This window comes from Grus americana, chromosome 5 (genome assembly GCF_028858705.1).
Source record: "Grus americana isolate bGruAme1 chromosome 5, bGruAme1.mat, whole genome shotgun sequence".
Taxonomy (NCBI): Eukaryota; Metazoa; Chordata; class Aves; order Gruiformes; family Gruidae; genus Grus; species Grus americana.
Genome location: NC_072856.1, coordinates 70,250,118 through 70,267,154, shown reverse-complemented (window position 1 = coordinate 70,267,154; position 17,037 = coordinate 70,250,118).

The following is a 17,037-nucleotide window of genomic DNA, read 5'->3' as shown; positions in this document are numbered from 1 at the left end:
GGTGCTTGCCTGCATCTGCTGTTGGGTGCAGCATTCCCAACGCGACAGCCAGGTCTGGAAGCTGAGGTGGTTCCCTGGCTCAGGATGGTCTGGGGGTCACCCCAGAGGCAGTGGGGAATGTGTGGGTATGGTAGGGCACGAGGCACCAGCACCAGCTCCAACATGGCCAAATCTGACCAGATATGAAGGGGAAAAAAAGTCACCATGAGAGGAGCAATGTACCGGGGCAAGGGCCCAGAAAGATTTTGGGGTCTCCATCCTTAGAGATATTCCACCGGCCGGGCCCTGAGCAGCCTGACCTGGCTTTCAGGCTGACTCTGCTTGAGCAGGACGGGGAGCCAGGGACACCCAGATGTCCTCTCCACCCAGGGTTAGGGCGTGATGCTGCAGGTCTGAGCACCACGCTTGTGTTAGTGATCTGTTCTTGGAAGCGGAAACGAACCATTTCCATTAGTCCTGTACAGAGAAACCTTTAAAGCAGTAAAATATTTTAGTAGGAAACTGCCCCAGACAAATGACTTTGGCAGACGTAAGCAAGGCTCCTTAGACAGCTCTATTGGCTGCAGCCAGGTACCCTGAAAGCAGCAACGATGGCAGGAAACAAGACCCTTGGCAGCGTGATGAATGCCTTTGCATCATTACCTGCCCAAGAAAATCCATCACTGTCACATTTCGCTTTTATATTAATGTTCACAGTAAAAACTAATTCTAGCCCGAGGGAGCACACCGGCGTGGTGGCCACGAGCAGGGGGTGCACTGCAGCCCCTGCTCACCCTGCTGCCCCCACACACGCTGCCAGGCTCTGCCCCCCCTTCCCCTTCCTCAGGGAACAGCCGATCCCACCTCTGCTCGAGCATCAGCACGAGGAGATGCTGGTCTGTGTTTAACCACGCACGACCCACGCCACCATCTCCAGACACAGCGGGGCAGGAGCATCACGAGCATGACCCATCTGCCGAGGCATCCAGGAGGGGCAGGCGCAGGGTGCGTTACGAGTGCAGAAGCACAGCAATTTTCACACCTCTCCTGTGCAGAGAGGGCTTTGCCACATGTTGATGCTGCTGGCCAGATTCAATATTACATGGAGGGAATTAGCAGAGAAAACATCTGCTCATGAGATCTTTTTGTAAATACTTGTTCCCAATTTGGACATTTTGGGCAAGACTGCTTTGTTTGAATTCATTAAATCCCTGAAAATGAAAAACTGAAAATTCAACTCCTATTACATTGAAAAAAGACTGTAAAATCCATGTGCTTAACCAGGAAAACCGGGAAGTCCGGACTGGGGAAGGACGGCAGGCACACGCCGTTGCAGTATTCCTCCTCCAGCACCCATTACCGACCGCTCCTGAGACAGGACGTTGCGGCAGCTGGACCTTAAAATGCTGCCACTGATTTCAACAGAACAAAAATCCTCGGGTTTGTCTCTCCAGAGACGACCAAGCTGTGTAGCAATTCAGGCCCCTGCAGAAAGATTTCTCTGTTCTCAGATGAACGCTGTACAACGACGACAACATGGTGAAGGTGTTTAATCTTTAAACAGCCATGGCCCAGAGGCTCTTACCTCAAAGGCAATTGCTACCGTCCGGCTACGCTGGGTTTAAGCACACTATTCCTTAGTGGCTCTCCCTGCTTCATTCACGCCGTCTGTAAATAACTCGGAGCCGTAATCCCAGGACAACAACTCGCTGAATGTTTTCTTGATCTATTGTTGAATGTACGAGGCTAAATTAGCCGTCGTCCAGCGCTTCTCTCTAATGCTTTGGAAGGGCCAGAGAGGTCGGTAACTTTTTAATCAAACACTCTGAGGAGCTGCAGATTGCGGAGAGGAACTAGCACCGACGTACACCGCGCATCTGTACCTGTCAGGAGAAACCAGCACGATTGTTGAACATTATTAAAAGGTGCGTACAAGGAAACGGAAATTACTTGGTGGTTGGTTTTTTCCCTGTACTTTGTTGCTTAGAAAGCACTGTCGATGAGGTTGTTGGTTTAATTAAAATAAAAAAATAAAAATAAAACCAAACCACAAACATGCTTTTCCACTGTAAGTTCTCATGAGGATACAAGCGTGTGAATAACAGGAGCTGTACATGCCACGGTCAGTGAGGTTAATGCAAAGAATTAAAGAATTTCCATTAGCGTGAATGGATGACAGATCAGCATCTACATGTCAAGAGCTTTATTACCATTGCTATATTCTAAGCATAAATTCTTTTTTCTTTACCCTGTTTATAAGAAATAAAATCTTCAAATTGTTATGACCTTTAGCCCTCAGAAAACCTAGTACTAGCATCATTATTTAACCCTGGCCCACAGGTTTTCTGCTGTGATTGCTTTCTTTCCTGGTCCGAGTATCTCTAGCATAACTAAAAAAGAAAACAACTTTGCATTACTATTGCTCAGGCATTTTGGGTTCATCTATTGATAAGAGGACTGATTTTAGGGGCATAGTCTTGATCGTCCTCTAAGTGATAGAAGTGGAGATAGATGGAGACGTGAGTTTATCTTTCTCCTGATGCCTCCGAGCCCTGTGTTCAGAGACGGGACGAGGACAGGGCACAGACCGCTTATTGCTGCACCAGTCTCACCTCTACGCTACCGGTCAGCTTGAGGAAATTACAGGCGTGCAAAACTACTTGAAGGAGGAAATACAACACTGCATTTAGGACTGATTGTACCTTGATCCTAAGGTATTCAAACCACCTCTTTATAGAAATGAAAGCTTCACGACATTGCTAGACAGGTAAATATTATATCCATTTCATGTATGGGCAAATGGAGGCAAAAAGCATATAACAACTTTTCAAAGTCATGAAAATGGAAAGGAAAAAAGACCCCAAAGCCACTAGAATGGTGGCTTGATAATAACAGCTTATTTTTCAGAATATAACTTCCAGAAGCGACTGGAGAAAAGCAATACAAGATGCACGATAAACACATACGGGCAGAAAGGAGTCAGCTAGGATCCGAGTGAATTTTCTGCAATGAAAAGTTCTAAATCAAGGCAACAGTGCGCAAGGTGGGGTTGTGCGATGGAAAAACAAGGTATGGTTTTCACTGCCCGCTGGGGACAGCAGATGCTCACAGCCACAGTGGCTCTGGACATCACTCTGGCTCCATGGCTCTCCCTGCCTGCGAGCGGGCGGGCTCCTGGGAAGTACGTGCACAAGGAACAGTGAGTGTGCACACACAAGTTTCCTAATAAAATGGTGTGCCTTATCACGCTGAAGTAGTTCACGTTAAATAGAAATTGCATTGTTTGCAGATGTTACAAGACCCAAGCATGACAGACCCACTGAGTCCGTGAGTGCCCTCTCCCTATTACCAAGTATTTCCAAGTGCAGGAAATACCCTCGTTTGCCTCTGGTGCTCCTTTCAACCTGCATGAATTACAATAAAAAACTGAAAAAAAATGATAAATTGTTGCATAACTGTAATTCTGTAGCCATTAAACCACAAAGACTCGATTGCAAGCAATCCTGAGAGTGTTTGCAGAGCAGTTGCTAGAGCTGGTTACACGAGCCCCAGGAGGGAAGGACAGGACCTCTCGGAAATTCCCAACTCCAATACCGAATTAAGAAGCAAATTCTGCCAGACCCTACAAGACTCAGAAGTTAAGAAAAGCTGCTTGAGATTGCTTCTCAGCTCTTTGCTGCATCTCATCAGGTTGCTGTATGCATTCACATCATCTAAGACAATTGTGAAATCATGTATGAATGTTGAGAATATTTCTGTAACATTCCCATCTAGAACAGGATAACTGCTTTTATTATGAAATTATGTCTATCCAGAAAAGGAACGTGTGTTGGCACTTTGGCTGCTGAACTAGAGTACAGACACTTTATATTTTTACTTCCTCCCCCCCCAGTTTACCAAAGTAGAAATACTTAAATTTGAGCAATTGGTGCACATTAGCATCAGTTATGGGTGCGGAGGAGCCAGCGTGCACAAAGTGCTGCAGACAGACGGCTGCCTCAGGAAGCACAGTAATCCATCACGTCTCCATGCACAACAGTCTGGCAAAAGAAAGTTCATAAAATAGCAAGCAAAGCCAGCAGAAGGCATGGCCTGAGACGTCATGCCAGTTTTCGGAGGGGGAAATCTTGCAGTGACAAACATATCTGGCATCGGTGCAAGCAAAGGCACGCCCTGCCGATGGGGCTCTGCCGTGGGCTGGGCTTATACCGGCAACAGGCACCAAAAAATAAAAAGGAAGAGCACAACAGCACTTTTTCCAGAGCTCAAGTTCCTAGAAAACCTCCTCTGCCCGTGGCACATCAGCTGGGCTTCACTGACCCCTTAAAATAAAAAAAATAAAAATTACGCATGGCAGAATCTGTGCCTGAAGAAGAAACCTACCGTTTCAGCGTGGCGCTGTGTTGGTGCTCAGACCCGATTTCAGCAAAAGTGTCATGTATAGATATATGTGAAACCGAATCAAAATAGAGTTCTTCCACAGGCTAATCACCTAAAAATAATGAAAACTATACCCAGACGTTTGTTGGAAACAAGCCTTACTTTTTCTTCACATGGTTCAAAGTGATGTTTCACCAGCCACCTATTCTTTCCCAGTTTTTCTTTTCCTGCACGTCCAGAGAGCTGTGCTGTCTCAGAATAAATGTCATTATAACTATCAGCTTTACAACAGAATGCCATGAGCCATGAATTTTTAATGTCCCGTCTGGAATTGAGAGAGAGAGTGTGCTGTGGGAACGAAGCACCGAAACCCCGCATTTTGGTAAAAGCAAAGGCAAGGGAGGTGTTTGCTCCCTGGACGCTCCAGCAGGACAGAGCTGACGGGACAGGACTGACCACAGCTCAGGCGTGAAACGAAACGGCTCCTACAGGAGAGCAGGGTTTTATCTAACGGAATGAAATAAGTCACTCTCAGCAGTGAGCTGGTCTGCAAGGTTTTATTTACCTCTTTTCACTTCGGGCAGATGCCAGGGCACTTCATTACCCTCGGCACTTTATCAGCTTTGGAGAACGGTATCAACAACGCAGCCGTGCGGCTTGGAAGACTTACAGAGCAAGATAAGGCAAAAGCTGCAGTGAAAAGGCAACGGGCAGCGCAGGGAGAATTGATAGCTCCTCCATCAGTGCTTGCACACAGCTGCCATAAATACCCCTTGGGCTATTAGGGATGACCGTGATAGCTTTCACCAACAGTTTGTGCATGAGACAGTGCTTACCTAAATCAGCCAGTTCTTAAAAAAAAAAAAAAAAAAAGATTAAAATTATTGATTCAGACTATATTAGGGCTTTCTGTAAGTTGTCTGTATTTAAAAGCTTCCCCAGCTCTGTTGAGGATGCTGAACTGCAGCCTCCTGATTGATGGGCTAGCACGCACTGCACTGCAGCACTAGCTAACGAGACCAAGATTCACTCTTCAGCTAACAAGCTCAGAAAGAGACAGGTCTTTTTTCCTCTGTCCCAGAGAATTAGGATCACTGCTACATGTTTTGGCTCTTATGTAAAGGCAAGGGGGGTTAAGCCCAGCTCGGCTGCAGCCGGACCCACGGCGTTGGCCACCACATCCATCCTGGCCCCACCAGCACGGCGGGGAAGGTGCTCCACAGCCGGGTGGGAAAAGGCATCTCCATCCCCCCCCAGGTTCAGTCCCCCCCTCTCTCCCACTCCAAACACCACTGGGAAGAAAAGACCAAATTAAAGCTCCTGCTGTGCCACCAACACAACAAACAAGGGCTGTCAGAATGCTCTGTTTTGTTAAACTTGAGATGTTCTCTGTATATCTTAAATCCTTTAAATCTTTACACAGGAGAGAAGTATTTTGATGTGTTGGGTTTTTTTTTTTTAACCCTAAAAAATGCATCCAAAAAGCCCTTTAAATCAAATAGCAGTAGCAAACTACTTTAACAAAAGTTTGCAGAACTTCTCTGGTCCATTTAACTACCACAAAGTGGGGTTTTTTTTCCCCCCCAGCCCTAACAGAGCCAAGTAACAGATACGCCACTCATCGCACTCTTCCCTCTACTCTGCCTTCCTCCTTTGTCATGGAGAAATATGGGACACGAGAAAAATAGGGCACTATTAACATTGAACAGTGCTTTGAGAAGCAAAAGGTTCTGATTTGTCAGCAAAACCGTTGACAGAAAATCCAAAGCCTTTGAAATTACCAGTGTTGTACAGTGACTATTCTGCATTAATTCACCTATTGAATTTATTGTGGCAAGATAATTAAAGGGAATTATCGTGACAAGATAATTAAGGGGAAAAGCATTGTGTGTACTATCAGAGAAGCCTCAGGACACACTTTTGCTAAGTTATAGCTTGATCTATGTTGTAGCCTACATTATTTTATATATTTTATAGATATATGTTACAGTCCACACAACAGTATTTTGGGAATTAAAGAGTTAAGAAAAAAACCCTACCTCAGGAAGAAAGTACACCTCCAGTAAATAAAGTAACATTAACAGACATTTCTGCAACACTAATGTATTATTTATAGCTGCTTTAACAACCCACTGTGTAAATATTTCTAAGTGGCTTTTTCTAAGAGGAAGATACCACATCAAATGTACATGAAGGGTTTTTTTGGGTTTTGGTTGGGTTTTTTCTGTTGTGTTATTCAAAGGACGAAACCATCCGAAGTTTAGAAATTTGCTGCTAAAACCTCGGTTTTTAATTATATTCATTTGGATGAGATATCCATCTGCTCCGAGCTGCTCAGTGCAGCAGAGGGGGTTTCGGGAGACCTGCCGTGGACGCTGCCAGAAAAGGGTGGTGTTTGGGGGGGGGGGAGCAGCCCCACGCCTGAGCCCTCTCCAGCTGTGGGGCAGGGACCCCATGGCCCCTCCACCGGCACAGCTGCAGCCCACGTGCCCTGGAAAGCATCCCATGTCAGGATGGGGAGCGCTCCCTGCACCGTAACCTAATCCAGAGGGTACAGCAAACACCTTCAAAACCAGCTCTGCTCCTAAATCACTTAATCACTTTTTAATTCTGATTTCCACTGATTTGCATAAACATCTGTTAAACCCATTCATCTCGAGCAGAAAATTTGACTACACGCCAATGGCTCTACTCGGATTTAGACGTTAAATTCTCCAAGATACTGGGGCATAATTCCAGAGGTAAAATGATGTATTATTTATTCATTAAATAATGGTTTCTGACTCCCTCCTCACAAAGTCAGGAGCAGCCACAGATGTTTTTGCTCAGCACCATGCCTGGATGCCTCCCCAGCATCGGAGCCGGAGCATGCCACGGCTCAGCTTCAGCCTGCTTTTGCTCGGCTTCCCCACTGCAGCGTGGTTTCCCTGGGGAGACAGCAAGAGACGGAGGGTGCCCAGGACCTGCCACATGTTATGGCCAGGTCCAGAGGCTGGGAAGCACCTCTAGATGCTGCTATTTAACTCATATACCAGCCAAACCCGCAGAAGTCTAACCTCGATCTTTACAGAGGGTCATTCGGTGGCCAGCTGAGGTTAAAAGGCAGGAGGTTTGAACCGGTGCCCCCAAAAAGGGCTGATGGAGCTGCAGAAATGGTTTTGCCGTTGTGCCTGTACAGCAGGAGCACAGAGCAGCGAAGCAGGATGCAGTGATGCAGCACCACGTGGGGCCCACTGTGGAGATGGAGCAGGCAGCTCTGCCCCAGCATCCCAAGCAGGTATTGACGATGGCGAGGATGGCATCTCTGCTCGGATCTGATCACGTACGAGCATTGCACTTTTTATTATTTTTGTCTTCACTCCTTTTATTCTGTCTCTTATCTAATGCTTCTTAACTTTAAAAAAAAAAAAAAAGATAGTTATAAAGCTGGTGCAGCGTGGCTGTTTCCTGTGCTTTAAATGCCTTTCAGAAGCAGTTCCTGCACAGCCCGACATTGATTCATCTTCATCTGCTCCTGCAGAAAGCAGTGAAGCCATGTGCTGATGCAGACATGGACTAATTGAAGCCTCCTTTAACCTTGCTCTTCTTTCTTCTTTCCCTTCTATGAATATATTTGTCTTGTTCCGTCCTCAAGGAAATGGGATCAGATTTAGCAGTCAGTATATCAACAAACTTTTGTTCTTTCCTCGAAGAAGGAAACTATTTTAATGCTAAGACTATCAAACAAGGGTTTTTCCCTGTAAAAGCCTGGTTTGGCTAAAAGGGAAACGATAAAGGAATGCTAAAATGAAACCATTACTTAATACACGTACATGCTTTAAAAGTTCCTTTCTTGCCAATGTTTGTAGCACAGATTTTTACAGGTAGCAGGTTTTTTCCAGAAGCATGAACTAAACCGATCAGTGTGCTGAGGACCCTGACGCACACCTTGACCACAAGCTCACACCATTTCGCTTATGGCTTCACTTGTTCAGTTAGAATTGGGATGAGGGGGTTAAAAACTGCAAATTAAGAAGCTGTTGGCCATGGGGATGTGGGCTTCCAGGTCTGCTCCTCTCCCAGCCCTGACCACGCACTGTGGCTCTCCCGGTCCCTGGGGTCACCTCTGGGCTCATCCCACCACCTCTGGAGGACTGCGCTGGCAGCTCCACCTGTGCTCTCACCCCAGGATAGGAGCAGGAGTTCCCAAGAGCCCTGAGACTCACTGACCTTCCTCATGGGAAGGAGGGTCCACCCAGGGGGAAGCTCAGTTGTTGAAACCACGTCTGCAGGAACGGGGAAAAGCACCAGCCACCCAGCTGGTGCACGCTCGAGTCTGTCACTGAGAACCTCAAAACGTTGAAGATGGAGTTGAGCTGCTGTAGCACAAAGTCACCGAGGCGGTGGTGGGCAGTCAGGGACCGTGGTGGCTCCAAGCAGGAGACTTCCATGAAAACCCAGGGACAGCGGAAGAGATGCAGCCGAGCTTTGCCCGCAGCAGGTACCTGTGGTGTGTACGTAACACAAACTGCGTTTTGCTCCTGGCTCAGAACAAGAACTGGTTTCATGTGAATTCGGTGTGTAAACTGAATTCCTCCTCTTCCCATCCCTGGCCATGGAGAACATCCCCTAGAACTACAGACTGAAAGAAGCTGAGCTCCCCAAAAAGGCTTTCTCATTTAATTGCATGAAATATTTAGAATGCAGATCGCATTTGATACATTTTCTTTTTAGCATCGTCATTCATCCATTTTATTGTTGCTATTTCAATGGAAACTTTCTTGAAATTGCAGCTACACGGCTGAATCCTGGCTGTGGTGCAAAGACAGACTTGGGTCCATGAGGTCAGCCGTACTAGTTTTATTTTCAGTCATTAACTACCAGTGCAAACTGCATATTGAACAGAGAAAGCCCAATTTTGTCTGTGTGTGCCTGACAAATGGTGTTGCTCTACCTAGAGAGAAACATAACTGATCAGAGCAGCCGTTGCCTGAGGGCATGATGCACTTCAGAGGGCTGAGCATCACCTAAATAAAATACAAAACCGCATTATCAGGGCAGACCTGACATTATGCGGAGACAGACTTTGTTCCTGAAACAGATTTAGCTTGAATTTTTGCCCTTCTAAATACCAGCATTCATCAGGTTAGGTTATTTGCCAATGCATAATAATTCCATATAAAGACTATTATGGAGGCTGCAGTGAACAGATTAGCACAGAAAGCGAACCCGTGTTTTCAACGGACCGACGGAACATCACTGGCACATCTCCTGCTTCTCCCCATTTTTGGCCTTGCCAGAAGCAAGCAGACAGGAAAAATGAAAGGGAAACAGCAGCTGTTGGGGTCTGTGGGCTCTCTTTGCTCTGCAGATTATTATAAATATTACATTAGAAACATTAGTGAGACCACACATAACAGCAGCTGGCCCAGAACATTTAAGCCTCGGGCATGAAACGGAGACGCAGCGAAATGTTCTGGTGTGAGGATCAGCCTCCGCCGCTGCAAAGCGAGAAATTATGAGGGAAAAGGGAATCTTCCTTTGTTCTCCCAGCTTCAAAGCCAGAAAACTTAACAGCAGCCTGCTGCAGCGGCCAGAAATTGTGAGTGACTAGGTTCTTGGGAAAGAACGTGGGAGCTGAGAAGCCGTTTGGGCAGGACAGCGGAGGCTGAGGGCCCTGCTGCCCGTCGGGGGGAGTGGGGGCACCTGTGGGCGCAGCAGGCCCGCACTGCTCGGCCTCCCCTCCTTCACGGGCACGGAGAGCGGCTTCGCTCCAGCCTCCGCTTCCCTCGGAGCCCCCGGCACAGGAGGCAGCAGCACCCTCAGCCCCGTGGGGTGCAGCTGGGCCGAGGGGGGTCAGGGCTGGACGTGGGAGCAGGGCAGAAGGGCTGGGGCAGCACTGCCATGGTGAGGCAGAGGCCTAGGGACACCAGCACCCTCCTGCCAGACTGCTCAGGTGAAACGCAGGAACTGACCGGCCCCATGGCCCCAACAGCACCGGGTCAAGGGCTCTGCTCCCGCCACCCCAGCCCTACCCCCGAGTCTGACTCCTGGGTGATTTTTGGCTTTCTCCTCAAATCTTTGCCAGCTGAATCCCATCCACAAATCAGCCCCGGTGTCCAGCAAGCGCTCGGCTGCTGCTGGGAACGGGCAGTGCTCCTTGGCACGGCCTGGCACCAGGGCTCCGAGCAGCCCAAAACCTGTGGGACTCACACGCAAAAGAAAATCGGCTATAAAATATGTGCAATAAGCTTAGTTTCTTTGATCATGCCCCTTTTCATGTTTATTGAAGATTTTTTTACTTGTTTATTGGTTTTTCGCGCCTCTCCGTTCGTGCCATCACGGATGGTACGGCAGTTTCAGCAAGACTTCTCTTTCCGTACCGTAACGATTCTAGCTCAGCAGTCGGTGTGTTGTGTGGAGGAATGGCTGCTTCACAGGTTACCGTGTCTGGGCCAAGCTTTCAGAGTCAAAGGGAGTAATAAATGGCATAAATCTGTAAAATCAAGGCCCGCTTGATTCCACTGAAATTCGTCAGCCATGAATCTGTAGGGGAACCACTGGAAGGTGCAGACTAAGATAGGACCTTTATTGCAAGCATATTACCCCAAAAGGGGTTTTAGTTTGGTTTTTTGTCTTGTTTTGTGTTTGTTTGGTTTTAAAGTTAAATTACTCTGTCTACAAAACTGCAGTTGCCTCTAACATTCATTGCTCTTACTAAAAAAAGACTGCTGAGCACAGAGCAGATTGAATACAATGAAGCAGATAAGCCCAAGAACCAGAAGGAAAAAAAAAAAAAAAATCCAGTTTAAGAATGACAGAATGACTTTGACTTAATGTCCACATGAAAAAAAGCAATCACTCCAGAGGAGCTAAACACGAACAAGTTTCTGTCCAGAACAGATATACAAAGCTAAGTTACAAAGCCAGGGGAAAAGGGAATGCACTGCAAAACACCTTTCTGTCTATAAATTAATGAAGTAATCAGAAAACTAAGAGCAGAGTACCTTAGGGTACACTTTTCTTTAGAAGTAATTATTATTAACAGGTTACTGTATCATTTTGTCCTGGCGATCTTAATTTTTCTCCTATTCTTTCCCCCCCCCCCCAAATTATGAGTAGAAATGGTCCCAGGATTCACATGACTAACTAAACTGTAGTTTGACCTAACCCGAGGTAAGTTGGAACAATAATTACAAAATCCCTCCCAAAATTCTGAACTAGATCATCTGCTACCACAGCGACGAGCACCACTAACGAGGGGGAGAGACCTCACCCTCTAGCCCAAGCTCAGTCGGACCAAGGCTTTATCTGGCAAGATTAAAGAAATCGTATTTCAGGACAGAGGGAAAGCGTCGTGCCACTGACACCAGCACTGCGCAAAGGGGCGAGTGCAAACAGCGTTACATTAGCTTTTGGTCTCGTTTCCACAATGATGCCAAGTTTCTGAGTTTAGTCTTTCCAGTGAATCACTGCAGGCTCAGCTCTTGTCTCCTCTTGCTCCTAAGGCAATGTTTCCTTGTCGCAAAACCCCACCCAAATAATCACATTACTCAAAGACAGTTGGACACTACAGATGGATTTGGGACCTTAATTTCCCTACCTGCTCCAGGGCATGCATGCTCCAAGGTGGTTTTGACACAGAGTCCCCCATCCCTAGGTCTGGACAAGTCTTGTTATTGAATTGAGTCACTCTGGCTCAACAGAAAACACCATCTGTGGTCTGCCAGGCTTGGAAGTGATGTGTGGAAAAGCAAATTCCAAGAATATCTAACTTTGTTTTCAGTTGTTTTTTTTGTTTGGGTTTTTTGTTTTGTTTTGGTGTTTGTTTTTTTTTTTTTTTTTGAAGTCCTCAGATGTTCCTGCTGAACAGTGGGGCTGGATTTTGAAGATTTTTATTTCTCTTTGAGATCTCAGCAGTACACGCAGTGATCTCTGAACTGTGACATTTTCTCTTTGGATGCGTGTTTCCACAGTGGCAGTACCAGGAGAAACAGGAGTCAGGCATCAGTGACTCTAGGAAACTCAATAAGGAATTGAACACGCTATGCTCAAATAAATATACAACACAAAAGCACTACCTAAGTAATACGAAAGCAATCACATCAAGATGCTTTCAAAATAAAAGACAGCAATATTAAGTAAGAAAATGCCCAAGGCTACTATAGTTATTGAGAAGTGTCTTGGGGGAGAAAAAAAAACTCCATTCTTTAACCCTTTCATTGTACCATGGAAACCTGGAGTATCAGCGTGTGACCCTGAGCACTGCTCCAGGCACCATGATACCAAATTCTCGTCATGACTTACAGGAATTTAGATACTGCCAACTACTTCCACTTGCAAAGAAAAAAAAAGTTTACATTTGGGTGGGGAGGGTAATGGATTGCCTGAAGTACAATGCTTCAGAGCGGTTTTCTCTGAGAGAATAAACACAAGAATAAGCAATGTCCTTTTTTCTGTAGGAAAGAGATTCTTATCATTCATCACTCCCCACTGCAGTTTGTTGTTTTGGCATAGCAAGGAAGAACATAAAATCTAGTTATGAAGACATGGCTACGGCTGGTCCCTTCCAGTTTAGTGGCCAAATTCCCAATGATTTTATTAAAGTCATGATTTTATCCATAGAACAGAAAGAAAATGGATATAAAACCAAGGAAGAATTAAGAGACATCAGCGAAGGTTCTTCAGAAGGGAATATGAACACAACTGTTTCTTTTATATGTCGGGAACAAGGTAGAACAAGTGCCACTTAGGGAAAAAGAAGAGTTAAGTGTCCAGCCACGGACTATCAAGTCCCCCTGAGCCCTAGAGACAGAGCTTGCCGAAGCGCCTGAGCCTGGAGAACATCCCTGCTCAGCACCGCACGCTGCCATGGTCCCGGGAGAGCGGCGACCCTGCTGCCGGCAGCCCCCGCCTGCCCGCCTCTTGCCTGCTCCCTCGCACAGGCAAGCAAGAGGCAAGCACTGCAACTGGCTGCAAGAAGGGATCAGCCCAGCGCAATTTATTCCCGAGCTTCTGCCGAGTGGCAGTGTGATGCGCAGTGCAGGAAAGTCGTAACAGGATTTTGTTTCTTCACAGCTGCTGCACCCTGCTCAAAATAATTCCCGCAAGCAAATAGGCATCCATGCAAAATGGACTACAGAGGATGTGAAAAGCAACTCTGATACTGGGTTGTGTAACTTCCTTCAGTTCATGTGCTACAGCCAAACTTCCCTCGGTGTAAGTCAGGAGAAGAGGAAGATACAGGGGAAAAAGTAATTATGTCATCTTGCTAACGACCTTGTACTACTCAAGGAGCTCCCCAGCAGCCAGGCAAGAGAGCTCTGCACAGCAAGCCAGCCCAAAGACAGAAACGTCAACAGTCCTTCAAACTCTTAAAATATCAGACAAATGAGATAAGTGGCAGAACCAGGATGACACGGGGCAGTTGTGGGTGAGGACTTCTAGTAAAAATAATCAGTACAGTGGTGGGGCTCAAAGGAGAACTCTCCAGTTTGGGACTAAATCATCTTTCCTTCATCATCTAGGCTGTCCTGTCAGAGAAACCCTTTGCTCCATATTTGCCAGCATTCAGAACTTGAATGATTCAATAAAATCTTGCATGCCGAAGTCTCCATTTACAGGAGGGTAAGCTTACGATGAACAGAGTGTGCTCGACTCCTGTATTTTGGCAAATCTTGAGAGCACGTTTGCATTTGATGACAGCTGTGATGCATGGCACTATGTTACACTCAACAGACCATGTGATATTCAGTACGTGGTATATTAATCTGGAGTCTGGGTAGCACCGGTTCATATCACACAGATATCAATTCCACCTATAATTTTCTATAGAAAATAGCCCACATGTAATTTTCATAATGCCAATTAAACTAGGGCTCCCATTTATTAAACTGGATTAAAAAGCATTTTTACAAGCTCTGCTAATGGTCCTTAAGTACCTTTAATTACAGCCTGGACAGACTCTCACAAGACAGCTGTACTGTACTGCGTGGCACATTCTCACCATGCATACTCTCACCCAGTTCAGGATTTACTGGTGCTGGTTTGGTTCTGCAGTGGCAGGCTGGTTCCCAAGCCCCCGGACAGGCATTGCCACACTGGTGTCACAGATTCACAGACCCAGGGTTGGAGGGGACCTCTGGAGATCATCTAGTCCAACCCCCCTGCTAGAGCAGGATCACCCAGAGCAGGTCACACAGGATGGTGTCCAGGTGGGTTTGGAATTTCCCCAGAGAAGGAGACTCCACAACCTCTCTGGGCAGCCTGTCCCAGGGCTCGGTCACCCGCAGAGGGAAGAAATTTTTCCTCATGTTCAGGTGGAACTGCCCGTGTTCCAGTTTGTGCCCATTGCCCCTTGTCCTGTCACTGGGCACCACTGAGAAGAGTCTGGCCCCTTCCTCTAGACACCCGCCCTTTAGATATTGATAAGTGTTGATGAGATCCCCTCTCAGTCTTCTCTTCTCCAGGCTAACCAGCCCCAGCTCTCTCAGCCTTTCCTCACACCAGAGATGCTCCAGGCCCCTCATCATCCTCACAGCCCTCCACTGGACTCTCCCCAGTAGTTCCCTGTCTGTCTGGAACTGGGGAGCCCAGCACTGGACACAGAACTCCAGATGCGGCCTCACCAGGGCAGAGCAGAGGGGGAGGAGAACCTCCCTTGACCTGCTGGCCATGCTCTTCTCCATGCACCCCAGGACACCATTGGCCTTCTTGGCCATGAGGGCACACTGCTGGTCATGGAGAGCTTGGTGTCCACCAGAACTCCCAGGTCCTTCTCCACAGCGCTGCTTCCCAGCAGGTCACCCCCAACCTGTCCTGGTGCTGGGGTTGTTCTTCCCTGGGTGCAGGACCCTACACTTGCCCTTATGTCAATGAGCTCCTTTTGGATCAGCACACCCCTGCTTCTCCAGACCCTTCCGGGCTCTAAGACAGCACTTTGCCAAGGAGAGCCTCTGCAGGCTGCCCCGCCGGGAGAAGAGACACAGCACAGGGATGGTCACCAGCAGCTCCCTGCTTCAGCAGTGATGAGTTCACTGCTCCCGGGGGAGCTTCTCTCACTCTTTTCCCACCTCACAGATAAGCAGGTTCTTCCTCCACTTCAAGTAGCACCCTTAAGGATGAGCAACGGTGCTGTTTTGTGGAGGGCAGTTACTGCTGCAGAACACAATATTGCAAACAATTCGCGTTACCAAGTGCGCTGATAAGGCACTTAACAGTAATAAAAATCAGAATGACTCTACAGCAATAAAACATTAGTTTAAAAAGTCCATCAAGATGCAAACAGCCACAGAGGCTTAAAATGTTTCAATCAACTGCCGAGAAGGGTTTGTTTTCTTCGGTGTTTGGTTTTGCGTTGGTCTTTTGTTGTTGTTGTTTCTTTCAAAGTTGCCAACTAGCAAAGCAAAAGCTTTACTTGAAACAGAGACTCATTTATGTTTCATTAAAAGCATGGAGGTAGGGGTTAATTTTCTCTGCCAGATCAAAGAGCGCAGCGCGCTCTCACTTTTTTTTAAAGCCAGAAGTCTGTAGGTGAACAAAACTCCTCACCCTAAATGCTGGCGCTGCTTTTGGCTTGGGTCTGTGAGTACGGAGGGTGCAGAGCAGCACCCGGCTGTCGGCTTGGCTCTCTGCGCGGCACGCGGCTGAGCTGGGGCGGCGTATAGTGCACGAGCTTCATGTCTGCGTAACGCTGCTGCTACAAGTGTGCACAACATCAGTATTTGCACAGCAAACTTCCTAGAGAGAGTAAAAACTGAAATGAAAACTTATTATGGAAAGACCCAAGAGTAGAAGTATCTTCACATGAAATTTGGAAAGAGTGAGCTGGACAAGTTAAAGATACCAATAAGACCATGAGCTGGGACGGCCAGCAGAAACGCAGAATGGCAAGGTTTGCCTAGTTTTCAGGCTAGGAAACCAATTTTAAACAGGATCATGGACCGCATGGGAAATTTTCAAAGATACACATTATGTGATAATGCAGGTAATGCGTCTGCACCTCTTCCTAAAACTGGAAGTTGACTTTAGCCCTCCTGCACAAGGGACAAGACATCCCGGCTGAAGCAACAGACAACTTGGGCAAGGAGCATCACCACATTTCTTGTGCGTTGCATTTTCAGAGTTGTGAGAAAGATGAAGGATTTGAAGGGGAAATTCTCATTGTAAGTGCTCAGCCATGGTAATTTGTGACTGAGGAATGATCTGGCACAGAGGCCCAGCTGCAAGAAGGGGTTAAACTGGCTGGAAGCAGGGATGCCAGAGACAGAAGGATTCCTTGCAAGGGAGTGAAGTTTCCCTGGGTGACCAGAAACAGCCTCAGCACTGTCCTGTAGCTGTCCCGGACCGGGAGCGCTCAGGGGCCACCTTTGGGCAGCAGAGCTGGGCTGGGGGATGGACCCAGGGCTGGGCTGGGGGTGCCCCTGCTCTCAGGATGGGTGCTGGTGCGAGTGGATATAAGGAATCTGCTTGCGATGCATCTTTGCAGACTCTGTCCAGAACTGCTCATTGCAGTAGCACTCTGCCCAATGCATGTTCATTTTTTTATATATATATTTAAGCACAAACACATGTTTAATTCTCCTTGAGGGGTGCCATAAAAATTCCCTGACAGATTGATCCAGTTATGTGGAAAGGACAACTCTTGTCCTGCCTCACTGGGCTCTTACAATAAGGGGTTTGCTCCAGGTAGTGCTGGGA